This window comes from Giraffa tippelskirchi, chromosome 3 (genome assembly GCF_054371585.1).
Source record: "Giraffa tippelskirchi isolate mGirTip1 chromosome 3, T2T-mGirTip1v1.2.pri, whole genome shotgun sequence".
NCBI lineage: Eukaryota > Metazoa > Chordata > Mammalia > Artiodactyla > Giraffidae > Giraffa > Giraffa tippelskirchi.
This window is the reverse complement of record NC_137277.1, coordinates 94,802,482-94,824,333: the sequence shown is the minus strand read 5'-3', so window position 1 is coordinate 94,824,333 and position 21,852 is coordinate 94,802,482. Positions and strand designations below refer to the sequence as shown.

General features: G+C 36.5%; 1 long non-coding RNA gene across 1 annotated transcript in view; it reads right to left on the bottom strand.

Annotated features, from left to right (window-relative positions):
* LOC145543402 (uncharacterized) overlaps nucleotides 1-21,635 on the bottom strand; it is a 172,364-nt gene extending 150,729 nt beyond the window's left edge. The window contains exon 1 of the long non-coding RNA XR_014080697.1: nucleotides 21,596-21,635. This is a non-coding gene — a long non-coding RNA (uncharacterized LOC145543402). The remainder of the gene's footprint in view (nucleotides 1-21,595) is intronic.
* Between the last annotated feature and the right edge of the window lie 217 nt (nucleotides 21,636-21,852).

The following is a 21,852-nucleotide window of genomic DNA, read 5'->3' as shown; positions in this document are numbered from 1 at the left end:
GTCCCACCACAGGTCTATAATGAGTTCCTCAGATTGCAGCCTGGGTCAGCAACCACTGTTCCTGAATGCCATGTGAATTCTCTGACTCTTGAAACTTGTGAATGAGATAATCAGAGATGACCCTAAACAACCCACTAAAATATGAAGTGATCCTTAGGTTTTTCATGATCTCTCCTATAGGCAGCTACCAACACTGCAGGACACAGCTCCTGAAGACATTCACCTCCCCAGCATCTCTGCTAGATGCTCCACACCTGCCTGTGAGCATCCCAGAGCAGCACAGTAAGCTTGGTGGCTTCACTGCTGAGGGCCAGGCAAGTGGTATGAAACCTGTAATTGAAGAAACGATTCCACTTCTGCAGATTAGAGGCAGTGGAGTTTTACCTCTAATTTTCTTTCATACATTATTCTGTTAATTAAATGATTTATAGTTTTCAGTGGAAAGCAGAACAGGACTGTTGGAAAAGCAATTGGGTATCTGACACCTATGTGATCTTGGTCAAGTCACCCAGCCCCCTCATACTTCAGTTCTGTCACCAGCTCTGCTTCTTGTTTATACTGACAGTTAATGCTAGTCCCTGCTTTGTCTGAGAGATGGGCCTCCTGTGCTCCATAAGTATTCATTTGGTGGTGATTATCACCTCCCAGTCTTGGTTTCTCTGTTACTATGAAGTTGTTAATATTTGCTACCAGATGGTATTTTCAAAATAACTTGGATAGAAACTGCTATTGAAATGCTAATGATTACCTAGCTTATTCCAGAGGACCAATTCATAACTCAGGGTAAAATCAGAAGACAGTTGAAGTACCCTGGGGGAGATGAAGAAGAACAAAAATCTCATGGCCTAATATATAAGGGACTGAGCAGCTTAACTGTTACCATTTATAAACAAGAAAGCACAATGACAACAATATGTTTTTTTTTGTTGCCGAGCCACACAGCTTGTGGCATTTTAGTTCCCCAACCAGAGATCCAACTCAGGTCCTCAGGAGTGAGAGTTCAGAGCCCTAACCACTGGAACACCAGGGAATTTCCCCAATAACACATATTTTTTAAACTACCAGTTTCTGATTATTAATTTTAAAAGTGAATATTTCTGTGGGAAAAACTACTATGAATGAAAACATAAACCACTTTCAGTTTGGTCCTCAGAGCAGAGCATCAGCACCCTCTGAGAGATTTGGGGCCTCCAGCCCAGACCTTCTTAATCAAAATTACCTGGGTTGGTCCAGTGATTTTAACTCTGAGTTATCCAGACGATTCTTACACACACTAAAATTCAAGAAGCACTGTTAGTGCACCAGCATTACGTATAATAGCACAGGGATCTCAAACTCAAATGCTTATAGAGGCAAAGCCAATAATCAATAGTGACTCAGCCCGGTTTGAACTTGTGAACGGGAAAGTGCAGGTCCCATTTAAAGGAAACAGCTACCATTCAGCTTTGGCTGATGCTGTTATCTGGAAATGTGAGTCCATCACTGTCAAACTTCCGAATATTTCAAAGGAGGCCATACATCTAAAATTTCAAGTAAAAACTGTATCCTGAAATGCTATCAAATAATGCAAAATTTTAAACAATACTCAGGTAGAACAAAAGTTCTGGTCTGAGTATGTATAGAATATTTGAGGAAGAGCATAGAAGTCTGTGGGTAATTCACATGAGACAAACAGGAGATGAAGCAGGGAGAAGAAGATTAGAGAGAGAAAGATTAGAAGCTATAGAGCCTCGAAGGTAAGAAAGGATTCAGATTTTTCTCTGATGAAATGAGAAGCAATTGGAGGGCTATGAACAGACAAATGGTATAATATAATTTGTAATTATAAAGATTACTCTTATTACTGTTTTTCAGTGGCAAGGCTAGGACCATCACTAGATCTCCAGCATCTCACTGCAAGAAAACCTATAGTTGTATTCATGAAAAATTCAATCATTTGACGTTATACACCTCGGTATTAGGTCTGGACAGAAACTATTAATATTAACATAGTGGATTCCCGGCAACTGTCTCCAGTTTGTCATGAGCACTTCCAGTGATGCCCTGAAATATTCAAGGTGGCCAATTCTATTTTCAGACTCCTCTAATCCTTGAAACTAAACCTGAGTCTCCTTTTCTTTTGCTTACCATGTGGCCAGTGTTGCTCTAGAATTCAGATCTAGGAAAAGTCAAATCTATGTTCCATGTGATTATGCTCCATTTTTTACTCAGGTTCATTTAACTTTTCCAATTTAATATGGTTTTATGTTTCCTCTCAATGTTCCTTTTAAAGGGAATGCCAAAATTTAAGGACAAATGCCCTGTCAAGTCAGGTCATCACAGAACGAACCAGAAAATAGTCAGGATATTGTGGTCTTATCTTATTATGCTATTTACTCCTATCATGCCTGTTGTTGGGCTCCCCTTGTGGTTCAGCTGGTAAAGAATCTGCCTGCAATGTGGGAGACCTGAGTTAGAACCCTGGGTTGGGAAGATCCCCTGGAGAAGGGAAAGGCTACCCACTCCAGTATTCTGGCCTAGAGAATTGGCAAAGAGTCAGACACAACTGAGCAACTTTCACTTTCACTTCATGCCTGTTGTTAAATCAATTTCTTAAGTACTTTTTTTTTTCCAACATCCAGAAATTGTACAGTAGGTTTTTTGATGCAAGTGTAGGATTCTACATTAATTCCAGCTACATTTAATTTATTAGAGCAATGTTGCCAGCTATAAATTCATTTTGATGTGATTGCTGCCCAAAATATTTGTATTCTTCCTAGTTTTGCAATATCTACAATTGTGATAAGCATACCATTTGTGTCTTTTAGTCATTCATATAGTGTTGAATAAGACAAAGGCCATTGACAGGTTTGTGAAATCCTTTAACCTCATTAAGTCACACTACTGTCCTGTAGCCACAACGGACATTAATTATTTACTGTGGCAATCTTCTCTACAGAACTTGGGCCTGGTTTTAAAGTCCTAAACACAGCACTCTTAGTAGCCACTAATCAATGATATTTAGCATTTCAGATGGCAATAATTTGACGTCCCGAGCTCAGAACAAAGCACAGTGACATGCTTCAGATTCACACCTATCATGTTTGCTATGGCATGCTATTAAACTTACTTTGCATTGTGCACTAAGTCTTCTCTTGTCAAGCTCAAAAGTACTAAAAAGTAATCATTTTTAAAGTTTCACAAAACATGTTTTGTCTGCTGAAATTTTAAAAATGGTGATCATTAAACTTCACCAGGTGCCATTTCCTCAAGCTGTCTCCCTCTCCAGTCCATTCTCTACATCACTAGCAATTATCTGCTTTCACTCATCATCCATTTCATTCAATAAACACATTTTGTATGTGAGCTCTTTTTCAGGGGATTCACAACCTAGAAGGACAGACACACATAAACCCTTCATTACAATGTAGCATGGGATAAAGGATAATTTTCTTTAAATCTTGATAACAAGACCATCTAATCAGGCACAAAGGAGATAAGAGTTCACAAAGAGCTTCTTGTCGATACTGTTTGTGTGTGGATGGGTGGGTGTGCGAGTGTGCATGCACATGCTCAATTGTGTCAGACTCTTTGCGATCCCAGGGACTGAAGCCGGCCAGGCTCCTCTGTTCATGGACGGCCAGGCTCCTCTGTTCATGGAACTTTCCAGGCAAGAATACTGGAGTGGGTTGCCATTTCTTTCTCCTGGGGCTCTTACCTGACCCAGGAATCTAACCTGCATCTCTTGCATCTCCTGAATTGGCAGGTGGGTTCTTTATTAGCTGAGCCACCAGGGAAGCCTGATGAGTGGAGATAAATTGAGTGGATGTAGGAAAACTGAGAAAGGCATAAAGGAAAAATAGGGTAAGAAAACAGTATGGACTGGTAACACTGCCTGAAAAGTACGAAGGGATAAATTTTGGTAGGCCTGGATCAGAAATAGAAAGTCTAGATGAATCTCTCAAACTATTTCCATTCTGCAGCTGAAAGAATTTAAGCAAGGAATGACACAATCAGGTTTGAATTTCATATGAATCACTGAAAGCAATGTTGTAAATATGATAAATGAGGCAAGACTAAAAACAGTAACTTAAAGATCATTTCACTAGTCCAGGGAAAAGATGAGTGTCTGAATCAAGACAGCAGGGATACAGAAGTAAAAAAGAAAAAAAAAGAGAGAGAGAAAGATTAGAGAAAAATAGAATTATATATAATGTAATAAAACTTGTTGAGTGATTTGATATAGAGAAGCAAACAAAGAAGCATTAAGAATAGTTGTTCTGTTTGAACAACTCGGATGACCATACCGGTCATCAACTGAGAAAGAGAACAGGGAAAGAAGTTAGGAACAAATTGGACCATGTTTAATTTAAGATGTGTGGGGACATCCCACGTGGGGATGTCTTGCAAATAGACTGGTTTTTTTTTTTTTTCATTTTTTTTTTAATTGAAGGATATTTGCTTTACAGAATTTTGTGGTTTCTGTCAGACACCAATAAGAATCAGCCACAGGCACACCCATGTCTCCTCCCTTCCATCCCCTCCCTATCTCACCCTTCAACTTTTTAGTCTCCTTAGTGTGAAGGAGAGATCAGAGCTAGAGATTATTTGGTTAGTTCTTCCCCATGGAATTTAGGGTAATGTCAGACCTAGTTTGTCATTCTAAGTCTTCTCTTAACACTGCATACCTACATTTACAGATACTAGCCTCCTAATCATGTCAACATGTTTTATTCCACAGCCTTGCATCTTTCTACAACATTAGAACTGCTTTCCCCTTTGAACACATATACACAAGGATATCATACATACAGTGTGAGGTAATGGTCTAAGTTCATTTTTACATATGGCTATTAAATTTTCCTAGAATCATGCCTTGAATAAAACTTAATTATCCTATTAAATTGTATTGTCAACACTATAGACAATCAATTGACCAAAAATATAAAGCTTTATCTGTGGCCCTTCGGTTCTGTTTCATTGTCTTATTGATCTCATAGCAAGACCATATTTCCTTGATACTACAGATTTATACTAAAGTTAGAAATTAGATGGAAAAGGAAATGGCAACCCATTCCAATATTCTTGCCTAGAGAATCTCGTGGACAAAGGAGCCTGGTGGGCTGCTGTCCATAGGGTCGCACAGATTTGGATAGGACTTAAGCGACTTAGCAGCAGCAGCAGCAGCAGCAGAAATTAGATAATATACAAGGCTTCCAACTTGTCTTTCTTTCTCAAAATTGTTTTGGCTATCCTAGGTCCTCTGAATTTCCACGTAAATTTCAGAAATCAGCTTGTCAGCTTCTAAAAATGATGACTAATCTGTTCAATTTGTCTAATGCTTGGGTTGGTGAATATATTCTCTCTTTATTTTCGGATTTAGCTGGTTTGAGTCTATTTTTTGCTTTGTCAGTCTCAGTTCAGTTGCTCAGTAGTGTCCAACTCTTTGCGACCCCATTGACTGCAGCAGGCTAGACCTCTCTGTCCATCAACTCCCAGAGCTTACTCAAACTCATGTCCATCGATTCGATGATGCCATCCAACCATCTCATCCTCTGTCGTCCCCTTCTCCTCCTGCCTTCAATCTTTCCCAGCATCAGGGTCTTTTCAAATGAGTCAGCTCTTCACATCAGGTGGCCAAAGTACTGGAGTTTCAGCTTCAGCATCAGTCCTTTCAATGAACATTCAGGACTGATCTCCTTTAGGATGGACTGGTTTGATCTCCTTGCAGTCCAAGGGACTCTCAAGAGTCTCCTCCAACACCACAGTTCAAAAGCATCGATTCTTCGGTGCTCAGCTTTCTTTATAGTCCAGCTCTCACATCCATACATGACTACTGGAAAAACCGTAGCTTTAACTAGATGGACCTTTGTTGTCAGTCTACCTAAAGGTATATCAACTTTGCTGAACTTTTCAAAGAACCAGTTTGGTTTTTTTAGACTACACCACACTGCGTAACAGATTTCATTTTCCTGGCCACGGATTGAACCTGTGCCCCCTGAAGGGGCAGTCTGAAGTCTTAACTACCCAAAGAACCAACTTTTAATTTCACTCATTTTATTATTTTTTTATTGATTTCACTCTGATATTTATTATATTTTTCCTAATAATTAACTGCTGTTCATTTTACCCTCCTTTTCTTCTTCCTAAGATGGAAGCTTAGGTTATTGATTTGAGGCCTTTCTTAACAACATAGACATTTAAAATAAAATTTTTCTCTAAGCACTGTTTTACCTATGTTTCCTACACTGTGATATGCTGTTTCTATTTTTATTCAACATGTTTTCTAAATTTTCTTCTGATTTCTTCTGTGGCCTATAGGTTATTTAGAACTGTGTCACTTACTTTCCAAATATTTGGAATTTTCCTAAAAATTATTTTTATTGATGATCTCTTAAATTTAATTCCATTATGGTCATATAACATACTTTGAATGAAGTCTATCTTTTAAAATATACTGAAAAAAATTTTTGTGGTCAAGTATATGGTCTATCCTGGAAAAAAAGTCCTGTGTGCATATGGAAATATGTATTCTGCTATATTGAAAGATATGTTCTAAGTTTATCAAGTCAGTTAAGTAGATAGAAACGTTCAAGCCTTCTATATCCTTGCTGAGTTCAAGTCCTCTATATCCTGGCTGATAGTCTGTCTAGTTGTTCTACAGTTATTTAGAGTAGCTTGGGAATTAAACACCAGGTTGAAATTTCCAACCATAATTTGTTGTTTTATTTTTTCTTCAATTTTGTCAGATTAGGCTTAATATATTTTGGGTTTCTGTTGATAAGTGTGTTTATAGTTATAATGGTTATTTGTATGTATCTGATATTGGCCCTTTTATTATCATGAAATGTCCTTCTCATATTTCTTTTCTTAAATTCTACTTTTGTAAAATTAGAGATGCCAAGGGAACATTTCATGCAAAGATGGGCTCAATAAAGGACAGAAATGGTATGGACCTAACAGAAGCAGAAGATATTAGGAAGAGGTGGCAAGAATACACAGAAGAACTGTACAAAAAAGATCTTCACGACCCAGATTATCACGATCGTGTGATCACTCACCTAGAGCCAGACACCCTGAAATGTGAAGTCAAGTGGGCCTTAGAAAGCATCACCACGAACAAAGCTCGTGGAGGTGATGGAATTCCAGTTGAGCTATTTCAAATCCTGAAAAATGATGCTGTGAAAGTCTGCACTCAATATGCCAGCCAATCTGGAAATCTCAGCAGTGGCCACAGGACTGGAAAAGGTCAGTTTTCATTCCAATCCCAGAGAAAGGCAATACCAAAGAATGCTCAAACTACCACACAATTGCACTCATCTCACACGCTAGTAAAGTAATGCTCAAAATTCTCCAAGCCAGGCTTCAGCAATATGTAAACCATCAACTTCCAGATGTTCAAGCTGGATTCAGAAAAGGCAGAGGAACCAGAGATCAAATTGCCAACATCCGTTGGGTCATCGAAAAATCAAGAGAGTTCCAGAAAAACATCTATTTCTGCTTTACTTACCATGCCAAAGCCTTTGACTGTGTGGATCACAATAAACTGTGGAAAATTCTTAAAGAGATGGGAATACCAGACCACCTGACCTGCCTCCTGAGAAACTTGTATGCAGGCCAGGAAGCAACAGTGAGAACTGGACATGGAACAACAGACTGGTTCCAAATCGGGAAAGGAGTACGTCAAGGCTGTATATTGTCACCCTGCTTATGAAACTTATATGCAGAGTAGATCGTGAGAAATGCTGGGCTGTAGGAAGCACAACCTAGAATCACGATTGCTGGGAGAAATATCAATAACCTCAGATATACAGATGACACCACCCTTATGGCAGAAAGTGAAGAGGATCTAAAAAGCCTCTTGATGAAAGTGAATGAGGAGAATGAAAAAGCTGGCTTAAAGCTCAACATTCAGAAAACTAAGATCATGACATCCGGTCCCATCACTTCATGGGACATAGATGGGGAAACAGTGGAAACAGTGTCAGACTTTATCTTTTTGGGCTCCAAAATCACTGCAGATGGTGATTGCAGCCATGAAATTAAAAGATGCTTACTCCTTGGAAGGAAAGTTATGATCAACCTAGACAGCATATTAAAAAGCAGAGACATCACTTTGCCAACAAAGGTCCATCTAGTCAAGGCTATGGTTTTTCCAGTGGTCATGTATGGATGTGAGAGTTGGACGGTGAAGAAAGCTGAGCGCCAAAGAATTGATGCTTTTGAACTGTGGTGTTGGAGAATACTCTTGTGAGTCCCTTGGACTGCAAGGAGGTCCAACCAGTCCATCCTAATGGAGATCAGCCCTGGGTGTTCATTGGAAGGACTGATGTTGAAGCTGGAACTCCAATACTTTGGCCACCTGATGCAAAGAGCTGACTCATTGGAAAAGACCCTGATGCTGGGAAAGATTGAGGGCAGGAGGAGAAGGGGACCACAGAGGATGAGATGGCTGGATGGCATCACTGACTCGATGGACACGAGTTTGGGTGAACTCCGGGAGTTGGTGATGGACAGGGAGGGCCTGCGTGCTGCGATTCATGGGGTCGCAAAGAGTTGGACATGACAGAGCGACTGAACTGAACTGAATATAGCTACTCCATCTCTGTTATGATTACTGTTTGTATGATAGATCTTTTCCCATATTTTACTATCAACATATTTATATCTTTGTAACTTAAGTGACTCTTATACAGCATATAGTTGATTCTTGCATTATTATTAGTCTGACAATCTCTTACTCTGATTGGAATGTTTAATCTGTTACTATTAATTACTCATATAGTAGGATTTATACTTGTCACTTCACTATTAGTTTTTTAATAATATAATAACTTCATTCTTCTTTTCTGCTTCCTTTTGTGTTAAATATATTTTACTATTATGTGTTTAATTCCTTTATTAATAATGATATTTTCTCAGTGTTGTTCTAGAAATTGCAACATACATCTTAATTTATCAAAATCTGTTTTAACATTGGCTTAATTCTAGTAAAATATAGCAACATGTTCCTGTATAGTTCCATTTCCTCCCACTTTTTTTTGTGTTATTTTTATCACATCTAGATGTGTTACAAACCAACAGAGTGTTATAAGTATTGCTTTAAAAAATCATATTCTTTAGATAAATCAAAACAAGAAGTGAAAAAACATATTGCTTTTTTTTTTAAAAAAAACATTTCCCTGTATCCTTTCCAGCACTATTTATTTTTTCATGTAGATTCAAGTTACTCTCTGGTTTTATAATTCTCTTCACCTGAAGAAATTCCTTAAAGAATCCATCAGCCAATGCAAGAGACATGAGTTTGATCCTTGGATTGGAAAGGTCTCCTGGATGAGGAAATGGCAACCGACTCCAGTAGTCTTGCCTGCAAAATCCCATGGACAGAGGAGCCTGGCGGGCTACAGTCCATGGGGCTACAAACAGTTGGACACAACTTGGTGACTGAGTAACAACAATAAGTCTCTAAGATAGGCCTACTGGCAACAAACTCATTTTTCTTTTCAACACTTTAGACATGTCACTACACTACCTTTTTGCTTCCAGTTGTTCAGATGAGAAATCAGCCATTTTCTGACCATATTCTCTTACAGGCTTTCAAGATTTTTTCTCTGGCATTGGGTTTCAATACTTGATTATGACAGGTCACGAATCTCTTTTTCTTTATCTCATTTGGAATACACTGGGATTCTTGATCCTGTATATGGTTGAACAACAAATTTGAGAAGACTTTTGACCATTATTCTTCAGATATGTTTCCTATATCTCTTTTTCCTCTCTTGTGGGAAGTGGGACTCAATTATGCATATGTTGGCATACTTGATGTTATCCTACAGATCTCTAAGGTGCTAATCATTTTTCTTTAACATTTGTCTATATTTTCTTAACTGGATTATTTCTACTGATCTATCCATCATCTACTGATCTATCTTCAAGTTCTCTTGTTCTTTCTTTTGCCATCTTATATCTGCTATTGATTTCATCTAGTGGATTTTTCCCTTCCATTACTGTACTTTTCAACTTTAGAACTTCCATTTATTTTTATGTTTCTATTTCTGTATTGATATTTCCTATACTATGAATCATTCTCATATTTTCCTTCAATTATTTAAACATGATTTCCTTTAATTATTTGAAATATTTACAATTGCTGCTTTGACATCTTTGTTAAAGAGCTAGGTCCTCAGAGACAGTCTATTGACTTCTTGTTGTTGTTTTCCCTCAGTGTGGGTCACACTTTTCTCTGCATGGTTCTTTATTTATTTACATTTATTAAAAGGTAGATATTTTAGATTACATATTGTAGCAACCCTGGATGATATATTTCCCCTGAGAACTATTGTTCTGAATATTTTTTCTTTCATTCTTGTATATTTATTTTAGTATCTAGTCAGGAATTAATCTGTGGAAGCTGTTTCCCTCATAGTGTGTGGCTACCAATGTCTCTGTTCAGTATATTTTATACTAATTTTAAATTTTAGCCTGAAGTCCAGTGGGTCACCCCATGTATATCTGTGTAGTACTCATCCAATGACTAGACAGAGGTGTTCAAACTCCTCAGGTCAATACAGCTTTTCCCTTGTGTGTAGGTAAAGGGTCAAGTTGAGCTAGTTTTCAAGTAAAGGAACCAGGTGTTTGACTTATCTCTGGCTCACATTTACACTCTATATCCCCAGTCTAGAAACTCAATCTTTTTCCTGTTGCTCAATTCTAGTTTTCCTGTCTCAAATTCTGCTACATATTAAAGTCTAAGGCCTAGTCCTATTCTTGAACTGATTATCTAACTTTGTATTCATTCCCCGCTGCACCCTGACACTGGATGCTTCACCTACCACCTACTAGCCATCAGTAATCTCTTCTGATACTGGGTTTTCTCTCTTATGCATATCACTTTATGGTTTAGCCTGACAAATGGTTTAGCCTGTCATAAGTAACTAACCTTCCACCCTAGGTGAATAAGGTCAATAAAGAGGAAATTTCAGAGAGACCATAGTTTATTTATCATGGTATTTCTTATGCCTGTTACAGTGTGGTGTTTTGCTTTTTACAATCACCTAATAAGTGTTTGTGGCATTACGTTAAGCAAAATCACTACAATTATTTTCCCTAATTCTCTCCTTAACCCTATGTAAATTTTTTAATTTCCCAAATCTTAAGAAAGTTTTGTAATTTCTGAGCTTATTTTTTATATGCTGCTTATCAATCAGAGAAAGGCAATTTAAGAGTGGTATTAAAAACTTCTTCATATATGCACACATACACATTTACAAATTTATGTTAAGAGATTTAGAGAATTAAAATATCATAATTAAAGAATCTCTTTCTGTTTTAGCAATGAGTTTGGCCTGAGTAAGTAACCATCATGACAGCCATACTCTCTCACAAAGAAACACATGAAATAATGATTCTTTACTGGAATAATATGCATATTAATTAGTTCCTACAGCACTTGAGAAACTTTTGTTCTTACCATTAAGGTCAGAAAATGCATCCGCCTTAGTTAGCAGCACAGTTAAAAATCCTGAAGCAAGTTGGGGTCACATAGAAGACTGGGCAACTCAAAGGAAGGGCAAAACCAGAGAGAAGAATTTTTCACAGCCCTGAAATGATGCCATGTGATGTAATCAAGGCACTATATTTTGGGCATCCTAATCCCTATTACCCACAATTAGAATGGACAGTTCTATTCAATTAGTACATGACCAGGATGGCTTTGAATTTAGTGCTGAAAATAAAGGCATGCCACATTAACATTGAAATAATCAAATAAGAAGCCTCAAGGGAATTCAGAATTTCTCTTAACAACTGGCACCAAGCTATGAATAATAATATAAGAAATTTGCTTAAAGAATTTTAAACTTGAGTTATAATTTACTCTAAGGTAAAATGCCAAAATTGCCTCAAGTTTGTCTACAAACTGCCAATCAGCTTTTAGATTTTAAAGGTTAAGGACACCCTCAATATAAAAACCTCCATGCACAAATCAACAAAGGGTTTTTCTTTCATTTTTATATTACAGAAAAACATGCTGATATTCTCCACAGTAAGATACTCTCATTTACTAATCTCTGATTTCTAAAAGTCTAAACTTGACCTAGTGAAATATACAGATACATAACCTAATCTGAAACATTCTGAGTTAATCCCAAAGAGTTAAATTATGTATTTTAGTCCAGTGAAATATTAAATTGTCCTAGTACATTAAAATATCATTGTAATAATAATAAACTCAAGGCAAATAATTGCAAATAATTCTAGAGTGTGGCAAAGGTTGGTGGGAAGATAAATTCATATATTTGGAGAAGCTACACAAACTGGTTTTGAGTGTTAGGTAACAGTTTCTTGATCAAATCCACTATAGACACACTTCACTTGGGAATGAACTAGATGATTCCTTAGTGTAAGGAAAGAATATCATCATATATCATACCTGTAAGCTGAAGAAAAAAAATATACTTTCAAAACATCACATATATGTTGAAAGGAATGAAGAAGCAAAATGGCCAAATGTGGCAGGTATTCTTACATCATGGGGCTGGAGACCTGAGTTACACTTCTTGTTTTGCCACATCTAACTTTGGGAAAGTTAATTTGACTCTCTGAATTTCAATGTCTTCATCTGAACACGAGGTTATCAGTATCAGATGATCTAACAGAGGTTCCAAAATGGCAACCTGTTGTGTGGATCTGGCCAGTAGATATATTTGGTTCATATTGGTGTTTTTATACAACAACAGGATTTTCAACTAAAATTTTTCACATGAAATTTCTTTTTTCTTCTTTTAACACAAAAATCTGTCCCAATACAGTGTTGAAATTACCATATGGCAACACTTTGCTTGAGCTGGAAAGTGACTGCCCTCTACAGATGTAAACTCCCTTTAGCTGGTTTCAGTTCTTCTCTTCAGGTTTTGTTTTTTTTTCCTTTTAATTATTATTTTTATTGAGGTAAAGTTGTTACAGAACATTATATCAGTTTCTTGTGTTCAACATTATAACTCGATCTTTGTACATACTACAAAGTGAATGCCACAATAAGTCTAGATACCGTCTGTCACCATAATAATCGATCCCTTTCACCATTCCACCCACCTACCTCTACTCTTTAGCCTTGAACAGTCATCTGCACTCACCCAGCACATTTTAGTTATTTACTATATCTGCTTAGCCCTGTAGGCATTTGAGATTGTGATCTCTAATTCATTAGGTCCCTTCAGGCTCAAGATTCTGTGACTCTTCTTATTAATAAAAATACTTTAGCCTGTAATTTCCTAGAATGGTTAAGTTTCTACTTAGATAAAACCAGAGAGAGTGGATAAGAGAACGGTTGCGCTCTAGGGAACAGATACATTCAAGGAAAACAGGAGGATGGAGTATCGCTCATTTGGATAGTAGACTTAGACCATCAGGGCAAAACATGATTTCCCTGGGAAATGTGGACATAGAAAAAATGTCACAGCTTGGACAAGAAAGTGCAAAAATAATTTTAGAAATGGAATCAAGGAAGAAAATAATCCTTTGTTTTAACAAATGCCCTTTTGAAGCCAGACAAGGTACTAGTCTCACATTATTACTTGATTTGTTAAACATCATGAGCTGCTAGGTATCTCCCCTATTGTAATGATGAGAAAATGTAGGCTCATAAAGATTAAGTAACTTGCCCAAGGGCACACAACAAGTAACTGTCAGAGGCAGAATTTGAATCTAACTCTAGAGCCACACATCACCAGACATGGGAAGAATGAACATACCTTGTTTGATTTGCAAGAATATGACCAAGTTCTGCAGTTTTATTAAAGATGCCCTTTCCAAGAAGTATAAATATGTAAAACTTGGACCCTAAATCAATTACCTTGTCACCAAATTTTCCACAAATTTTTAAAATAAATAAAGTGAATGCAAAAGCACAAAAACAAAAGCATATCAAGAAGAGCAAAAGGCATATCTAACTGACCAGGCTAAGAGGCTGCCAGAACATTACTTTGCTGACAAAGGTCCGTATAGTCAAAGCTATGGTTTATACAGTAGTCATGTATAGACGTGACAGTTGGACTATAAAGAAAGCTGAGCTTCAAAAATTTGATTCTTTTGAACTGTGGTGTTGGAGAAGACTTTTTGTGAGTCCCTTAAACTGCAGAAAGATAAAACCAGTAATCCTAAAAGAAATCAGTCCTGAATATTCTTTGGAAGGACTGATGCTGAAGCTGAAGCTCCAATTCTTTGACCACCTGATGCAAAGAATGGACTCATTGGAAAAGACCCTGATGCTTGGAAAGATTGAAGGCAGGAAGAGAAGAGGACGACAGCAAGATGAGATGGTTGGATAGCATCACCAACTCAATGGACATGAGTTTGAGCAAGCTCCAGGAGTTGGTGATGGACAGGGAAGACCGGCGTGCTGCAGTCCATGGGGTCGCAAGGAGTTGGACACGACTGAGCAACTGAACTGAAGTCAATTAACAACTGAAAATTGGAATACCTTCCCCTAAATTATAGTAGTATCACATAATCAACTATATCATTGAGCCTAAAATATCTTAAGGTCATTCATTCACCTTGAAAAATTTAGATGTTGCTGTTTCTGAAAGTAAATATAAGTCAGAAGACATATCTTATGGCAATTTTAAAATATTAGGAAGAATTTTGTAAATGCTTACTAAGAACTCATCTAGTCTTATTTCAACCATTTCATGGATGTTCACGTGAATGCCTATTTAGTCATATTCTGTTTTCACAAAATTGACGTTATGACAAGATCCTTATTCAAGTATGAACTGGTGAAAATTTTCATAGACATAATAAAACAAGAATACTCAGCTTTTCTGAATTTTATAGAGTACTGGGGGCAATATATGTTATACCCTGTGCCATAGTTCCCTTGATCTCTCATGAAAAAAGAGGAACTCCAATTACATATGAGATCAAAGAAAGACAAATATTATACAAAAGCTGCCTTTCAATTTTTGAAATATGGTTGTGTTCTTTTAAGGTTCATTGTATTCCTTTATAGTGAAAGTGAAAGTCGCTCAGTCTTGTCCGACTCTTTGCGACCCCATGGACTATACAGTCCACGGAATTCTCCAGGTCAGAATACTGAAATGTGTAGCCTTTCCCTCCTCCAGAGGATCTTCCCAAACCCAAGCGTTGAACCCAGGTCTCCCGCATGCAGGCAGATTCTTTACCAGCTGAGCCACAAGGGAAGCCCAAGAATACTGGAGTGGGTAGCCTATCCCCTTTTCCAGCGGATCTTCCTGACCCAGGAATCAAACTGGAGTCTCCTGCATTGCAGGTGGATTCTTTACCAACTGAGCTATCAGGGAAGCCCTGGTATGGTCATCACTAATTGCAATAAGATTTCAGAAAAATAATTCATCATATTTATTCAGTCATGTTTCTTTCTTATCATGTTATGCTTTCAGTAGTCCATATTCTCCTAAAAAATACTGAATTAGATAGCTGTAAAAGATCTTACACAATGAATTCTTTTTCTGTATTTTAAAGATGAGGAGTATAAGAAACATTTATTTATGATCCAAATTTAAATCACTTTTGCTTTAAAAACAAGGCCAAATAGCAAAGCCTCTTCTACTGTTTGTGCTCTATAGTATAACATCTCTTGATTACTCTGACAGAGTTCCAGTCACAGGTTGTGAGTCAGAAAGAGGTTTTTCAATGTCCAGCAGCTAAATGTGTCAGCCATGACATTTCTGAAAGTTCTATTTTTATATACACAGAGAGGAAAAAATCACTTCTTTGTATCTGTCCCTTGCAAAATTCTCAGTTTAACTCCAGCTTTAGATATGTACAGTAGTGAATGCATTCTTAGTTAACATGACAAGTGACTGATATTTTTAAACTGGAATAATGCATGTAATGAAAAAATAATCTATACAAGTTTGTCCCATCTGCATTCTTATTCCCTCTTTTAGTCATAAAGACTGTTAAAACGCAGTTGAAATAATACAAAATGCAATTCAAATCTCACTATTGTCCTAATCCTTTTTTTCTACTCTTATATAGCTTATCTAAAAATGTTGAAATGTAACTTGCTTGAGTTATAATATTATGTGAATTAAGAGTCAGCATTGTTTGGAAGCTCCTTTTAATTGGTCTACAGGGAGGTTTTCTGTATATATTAAAATGATTGTATGTCTGAATTATAACGAACCTACCTTTAAACTCCCTTTGTGTTTAAACATGTATTAGAAGCAAACCATTTTAATACTTCTTGGAGCAGGCTTTATTGCTAAAATTATTGGTTTGGCAATCTTGGCATAAATGGAAATTTCTGATTGGCTGTCATATCAATGTCAGTGGAGCCAGGAAGTGCATGGCTCTGGCTGTTTTCCTTATTTTTATTTATAAATTCTGTTTCATAACAGCAATAAGATGCTTCAGGCCTTGCAGTTCTAGGGGATTATTGCACTTGTCAGGTGGTAAAAATCACTGGCCCCTCTGCCTTGTGCCTCAGAACACCACTAGAGGCATGTAATCACTGAGAAATGCAATTCCTAGAATTTCTTAATATTTTATAAAGACATATTTAACTTTTAAAATAAATGATCTATTTTGAAGGTTGGAAGTGGCATAAGAGTATTCAACCACTAGCTAAGAAATGAACAAAACTTAGGTCATAGAGGCAGAGAAAATGGCCAAGCAGTGACCATCTTTCAGTAAGTCCAAAAGGATATATAAATCTAGAATAAAGTATATTTTAGATGTAAATTGAGAAGCTGGGCTATGAATAGTCAACATATTTGTATATTAATATAAATTGTCTTACCATAATACTGTTTGTTTTCATCCTTATAAATAAATATTAATATATTTATATACAAAAACATGATATAGATTGCAAGTATAAGTACATGAAAGTCATACTTGAAAAAGCGTGATTTACTTACACTGAAGGAAAGGATACACACTTTTTTTCCTACTAAAAAAGTCCTACCTGATATAATTAGAATAATACTTAGTAAAAAAAAAAAAAAAAAACCTTGAAAAGTATACTCTTGAAAATGTAAGCAGGTTGATTTCTCTAATAAATGAAATGCAAAATTCAGACACAAAGTATACAACAGTGGATAGATTGAAAAATGAAGATTAAATTTCTATTTGTAAGTAATTGTTTGAAAGTAAATTTCTGTATTTTACCAATTGTTCTAAATAACAATGTAAGCCAAAGGAGACCAAATTATCTTTCCAGGGAAAGAATACCAAAGTTTTTCTTGGAAAAGGGCCAGTTTTAGGTAGGGGGTGTTTATGGCCTGGGGAGTTACTGTAGCAATAGAAAAAGATTAATAATTTGCACATGTTAGATTCTTGGAAGGCAGGATACAGCTGTAAAGAATTAACCCCTCTTGAGAGATGTAAAAACACAGAGCAGCGGAGAGGAGACCTATTGGGAGGGACTAAAAACTATTCAGGCTACAGATGTCCTCAAAGTGAAGCAGAAAAAGTACTTTTGGGAACCAACATGCTTTTGTCTTTGCTTATAAATGGGCAGATAACTTTAAAAAAAAATTAGACAAAAGGAGCAAATTGTGTCCCATTAAAATGTATTATTGAAATATTAAGCAAGCACTATAATGAATTGCTTAAAGAAATGAATACTACAATGCTTTTCTCAAGGATGACCTAAAATAAAAGCCACTCTGTTAAAGGAAAGTGTGTATATCTGTGGGATGATTCTCTATACCTCTAACTTTCTGAAAGGTTGCTTTATTGACTGACAAAGAATTTTTCGGAATATATAAACCTATAAAAAAAAAAGCAATCAAATGAAAATGTTTTTTCAATGGCTAAAAGAGAGTTCCAAATGCTATTCTAACGGAAGTTAGTGGTTGATTTTTGCTTCTTGGGAGAGAAAAGTGGCTGCTATGCTTCAATGAAAGAAGCCTAACATAACTTTTACAAAGATTTTAAAACACAGGTTTAAAGAGTGATGATACTACTGAAAACATAAAATCTCCTCGAAGTGAATCCCAATCATCTTTTCAATTTCGATTGAGCCTCAAGCAGAGATGGAAAAAATACACACCCAACTTAATGTATAATTCAGTACCTTGGTGTTTCCTTCAAAATACTGTGTCAGTGGTTCTCAAAGTGTGGTCTTGGGTCCCCTGGGGGTCCCTAAGACTCTCTCATGGGCCTTACAAGGTCAAACTTATTTTTGTAATGACACTAAAACATTGCTTTTTTCACTTTCATTGTCTCCTGAGAGTTCAAGTGGACTTTTCAGAGGCTACATGACATGTGATGACATCATCACCCTGTGGTTAATGGAACATGCACACATGGGTACTCTTCTATTTAAGGGGATTTTCTAGGTAAACTCCTTGGGGTCATTAGTAATTTTGTATAAAGTAGTCTGGAGACCAAAAGTTTGAAAGGTATTAAAATAAATATGGTCACCTGACCTACTTCACAATAACATCCTTGCCTGTACCTTTGACGTTTGCAATGCTTTCTACATAGTGTTAAACACACTGCAGTTGATATTATTATGATTAAAGAGTGAACATACTTGTTATATGTACATTTCAAACTCTGTTCTTAGCAGCAGAGCCTTTAAAAATCAATGAAAGAAAGTTGTGTCATCAGCTTATCTACTTATAGATAAAAAGTAGAGCTGTCCCCAAGGGAGGAAGAAACATAGACCTGCCTATGGGGCTGCCTCCAAAAACTCCGCCAGTTTCCTGAATTCCTACTGAGACACTGGGAAAACTACCTAACTGTTAGATTTTCCATACACACAGCACAGACAAATATATATATAGAGAGAGAGAGAGTGTGTGTGTTGTTCTACACATAATATTTGATTTGATTTCAACAACAATCTGGTGAGGTATAAGAAATAGATGTTACCCCACAATAAATACAAAGAAATAGGAAATACAAAGATGGGAAATAAACTGTCCAAGGTCACACACTAGTAAGTGATACAGCCAAGCCTTACACTGACGCCTTCCAATTCCATGTCCAGAGACCTTATCTCTAGACCATTCTAGCTCTACTTGGCACTTTAAACTGCTCATAAACTTAAGCTCAATTTTTATAAGTATTATATATTTAGCTCTCTTCTTCCCTAAGAATGGAGAGAAAAGAGACCCTTGTACTCATTCTGAGTTTTCCTCAAGAATTATCTTCTAAAACTCTACCTTGGCGAGCACTTCAGTGAAGGTAAGAGTCACTAGGGAGATTTCTGTTAACCTTGCTCCCCAAATAGTAAATAAACAAGCAAATAAATATGAGAGGACGAAGAGGAGGGAGTAATCATTCAGAAAAGATATATATCAAGAGGACACTGATTCTGCTTATACTCTTTTTTTTTTTGCCTAATCCAGTCTCCCAACCCTTTAGTGAGCATAAAAGCTGAAAGAGAGGTATTAAGAATTTAAATTCTTCACATATTATACACACATGAGGTGTTAAAAAGGTGTATTTTAATTGAAGAGTACTCACCTTACACCCTTATTTCAGGTAAGTAAAGAAACACAACAGGATGAACAGCTTTCTAAGGTCATATAGGCAACAGTTAAACAAAGTTAACAATTAATAAGGCAAATCTATAGAATATTTGATTTAATTGCTATATTGTTTTTAACCCCTCATTAGGCCGTTGTTACTAGACCAGCTTTCCCTGTTCTACCAATTCTTCTTCATTCCTCAACCTCCAACAATGGTACCCCAACTTTTATCTGCAGCTCAGTCATGTGTTTTGTGGGGGAACAGGACTTCAGCAGGAGTATGAACTTTCTGAGGAATAGGTCAGTCTCCTACTGAGTTGGAATTCTCAACCTTCTTGGGGTTGCCTGGCCCAGATATTTTTGCTAGACCGAAAATTCAACATGGTCATTATTTCAGACTTCAGAGGAACATTCACAAGCAGATCTGATCTGTCTAAAGCCACATTAAAAGCTCCTGAATACCACCATTTCTATTAACCAGTGTATTTCGAATAATTTTTCACTAAAAATAGCACCACATACCAATCGAGTAAAAGTATTTGTCAAGCTGTGTTAGTTAATAGTAACTCTAATATAAAGACTACAGAATGTTCAGAGAAAACGAATCTAATGATTTAACACAATCCTATGCTTAATTAACACAATAATGTTTTGCATACCAACTTATTCTACTGTTTAAAACTGCAATTTATCACACAAAATAGAATAATATTTGACTTACATAATATTTATAATCACTATGGTGTATATAATGTACGGTTAAAAAATAAACAGGCATATTAAAAATTTTAAGAGTTATTTTACGCAAAAATTGATACTCATCAGGCAGCATCCAGTCTAGCACACGGAAAAGAACTCTGAGGAGCTGAACAAAATGAAAAACTTTTATGGGCAGATTGGAGCAAGAACAAGGAAGTTATACTAGGCCAAAAAGCCAGGTTGTTTATTGCAAGGTTACTTTCCTTTAGGGATGACAGGATCTATCAGGCAGATTACCTAACTAGCGCTCACATGTGATTCCTGATTGACTGATTTAGCATTCCTTTTCTGGGAGAGCCAAAACTGTAACTAAGTCTCAGTTTGATGAGGTAAGGCTTAGAACAAGTCACTCCACCTGGGGCTTGTTGTCTTATTTTAAACAGTACACAGGGCCTTTGCCAGGTGGGTGAAATTTATTACACCATTTTACAAATACTAATAATAGACACAGAAGTTAAGTAATATTCCTGGAGCCATATCCCAACCCGTGGTACTACTGAAACTGCAAGTTGTTTTTTTTTTTTTTTTGCTTTCCAGTTAGGTTCTTAAGCTTCTAGGTTACTTCGAGATTATTTTACTATCACAAATGTTTTCTCCTACCCAAAGCATTGTTTATTGAATATCTACAATGAACCAGGGAATTTTACATGTTATCTCTCTAAACCCTCACACACCACCCTGCTAAAAAATGATTATTGGTGAGTCCACTGAAGTTTAGAGATGTTAAGTAATTTGCCAGACTTGGATCCAATTGAATCAAGGTCCTAGTCCCAAGTTTAAGAATCTACCTTTCACTACCTTGCTCCACTTTCTTCTACTACAAGTTGTAAAGAAAAACATTTCTGCAAACAATCAAATATAATTACCCACAAAGGCTAATATATCCCAAGACAACTTAACAACAATTTATTTTTAAGGAAAAAAAATAAAATGACAATTTTTTCCAGTAGTTAGACTTTTCTTTTATTGCTTAAATCTGAAGGCTATAATAGCTTAATTTTTAAAGTAATAGGTTACTAGAAAAAATGAGAAGTGATTAAGAAAAATTCATTTTAAAGCAGGAATCAAAATTTAGCAAATGTATATTAATCTCTAATTATGTTAGCATTATGCTAAGTCCTAGCCTCATGGAGCTTACTTTCTAGAGTATTTTGATACAGAAATAAGAGGATACAAACAAGAAAAAGAAAAGAGGAAAGAAAAGTTAACTACAAACACCTGCAGTTAAAGTAGGGATGAAGAACCAAATGAGGCAGCAAAAAAAGCTCCATCAGGCTGTTTTACAGAAAACTTCCAAACTATTTTAAGTCACAGACAATTGAAACTTGCTGATTTTCACTAAGGAAGAGTAAGGTTTAGTTTCAGAAATGACTGTTCTGTGTCTTTACCTTAAGGACGTCTTCAGCCCAACAGGAACATCGCGAGAGAAGTCCAGGTGGCTAGAACCGCCCTAGCAGTTTCCCTTCTTTTCTCTGATTGGTTCCTCTCCAGACAGGAAGTCCTGCTCTCTGCCTGAGGCTTGTGATTTGTTATGCATGGCCTAATTGTGGTTATAGCCTAATGCCAGGTTTATCAGTTTTTAAATTTTCGATTAACTAGTCTGGTTATGCTAACGACTTTATTATCCTGATGGTATGTGCATGTG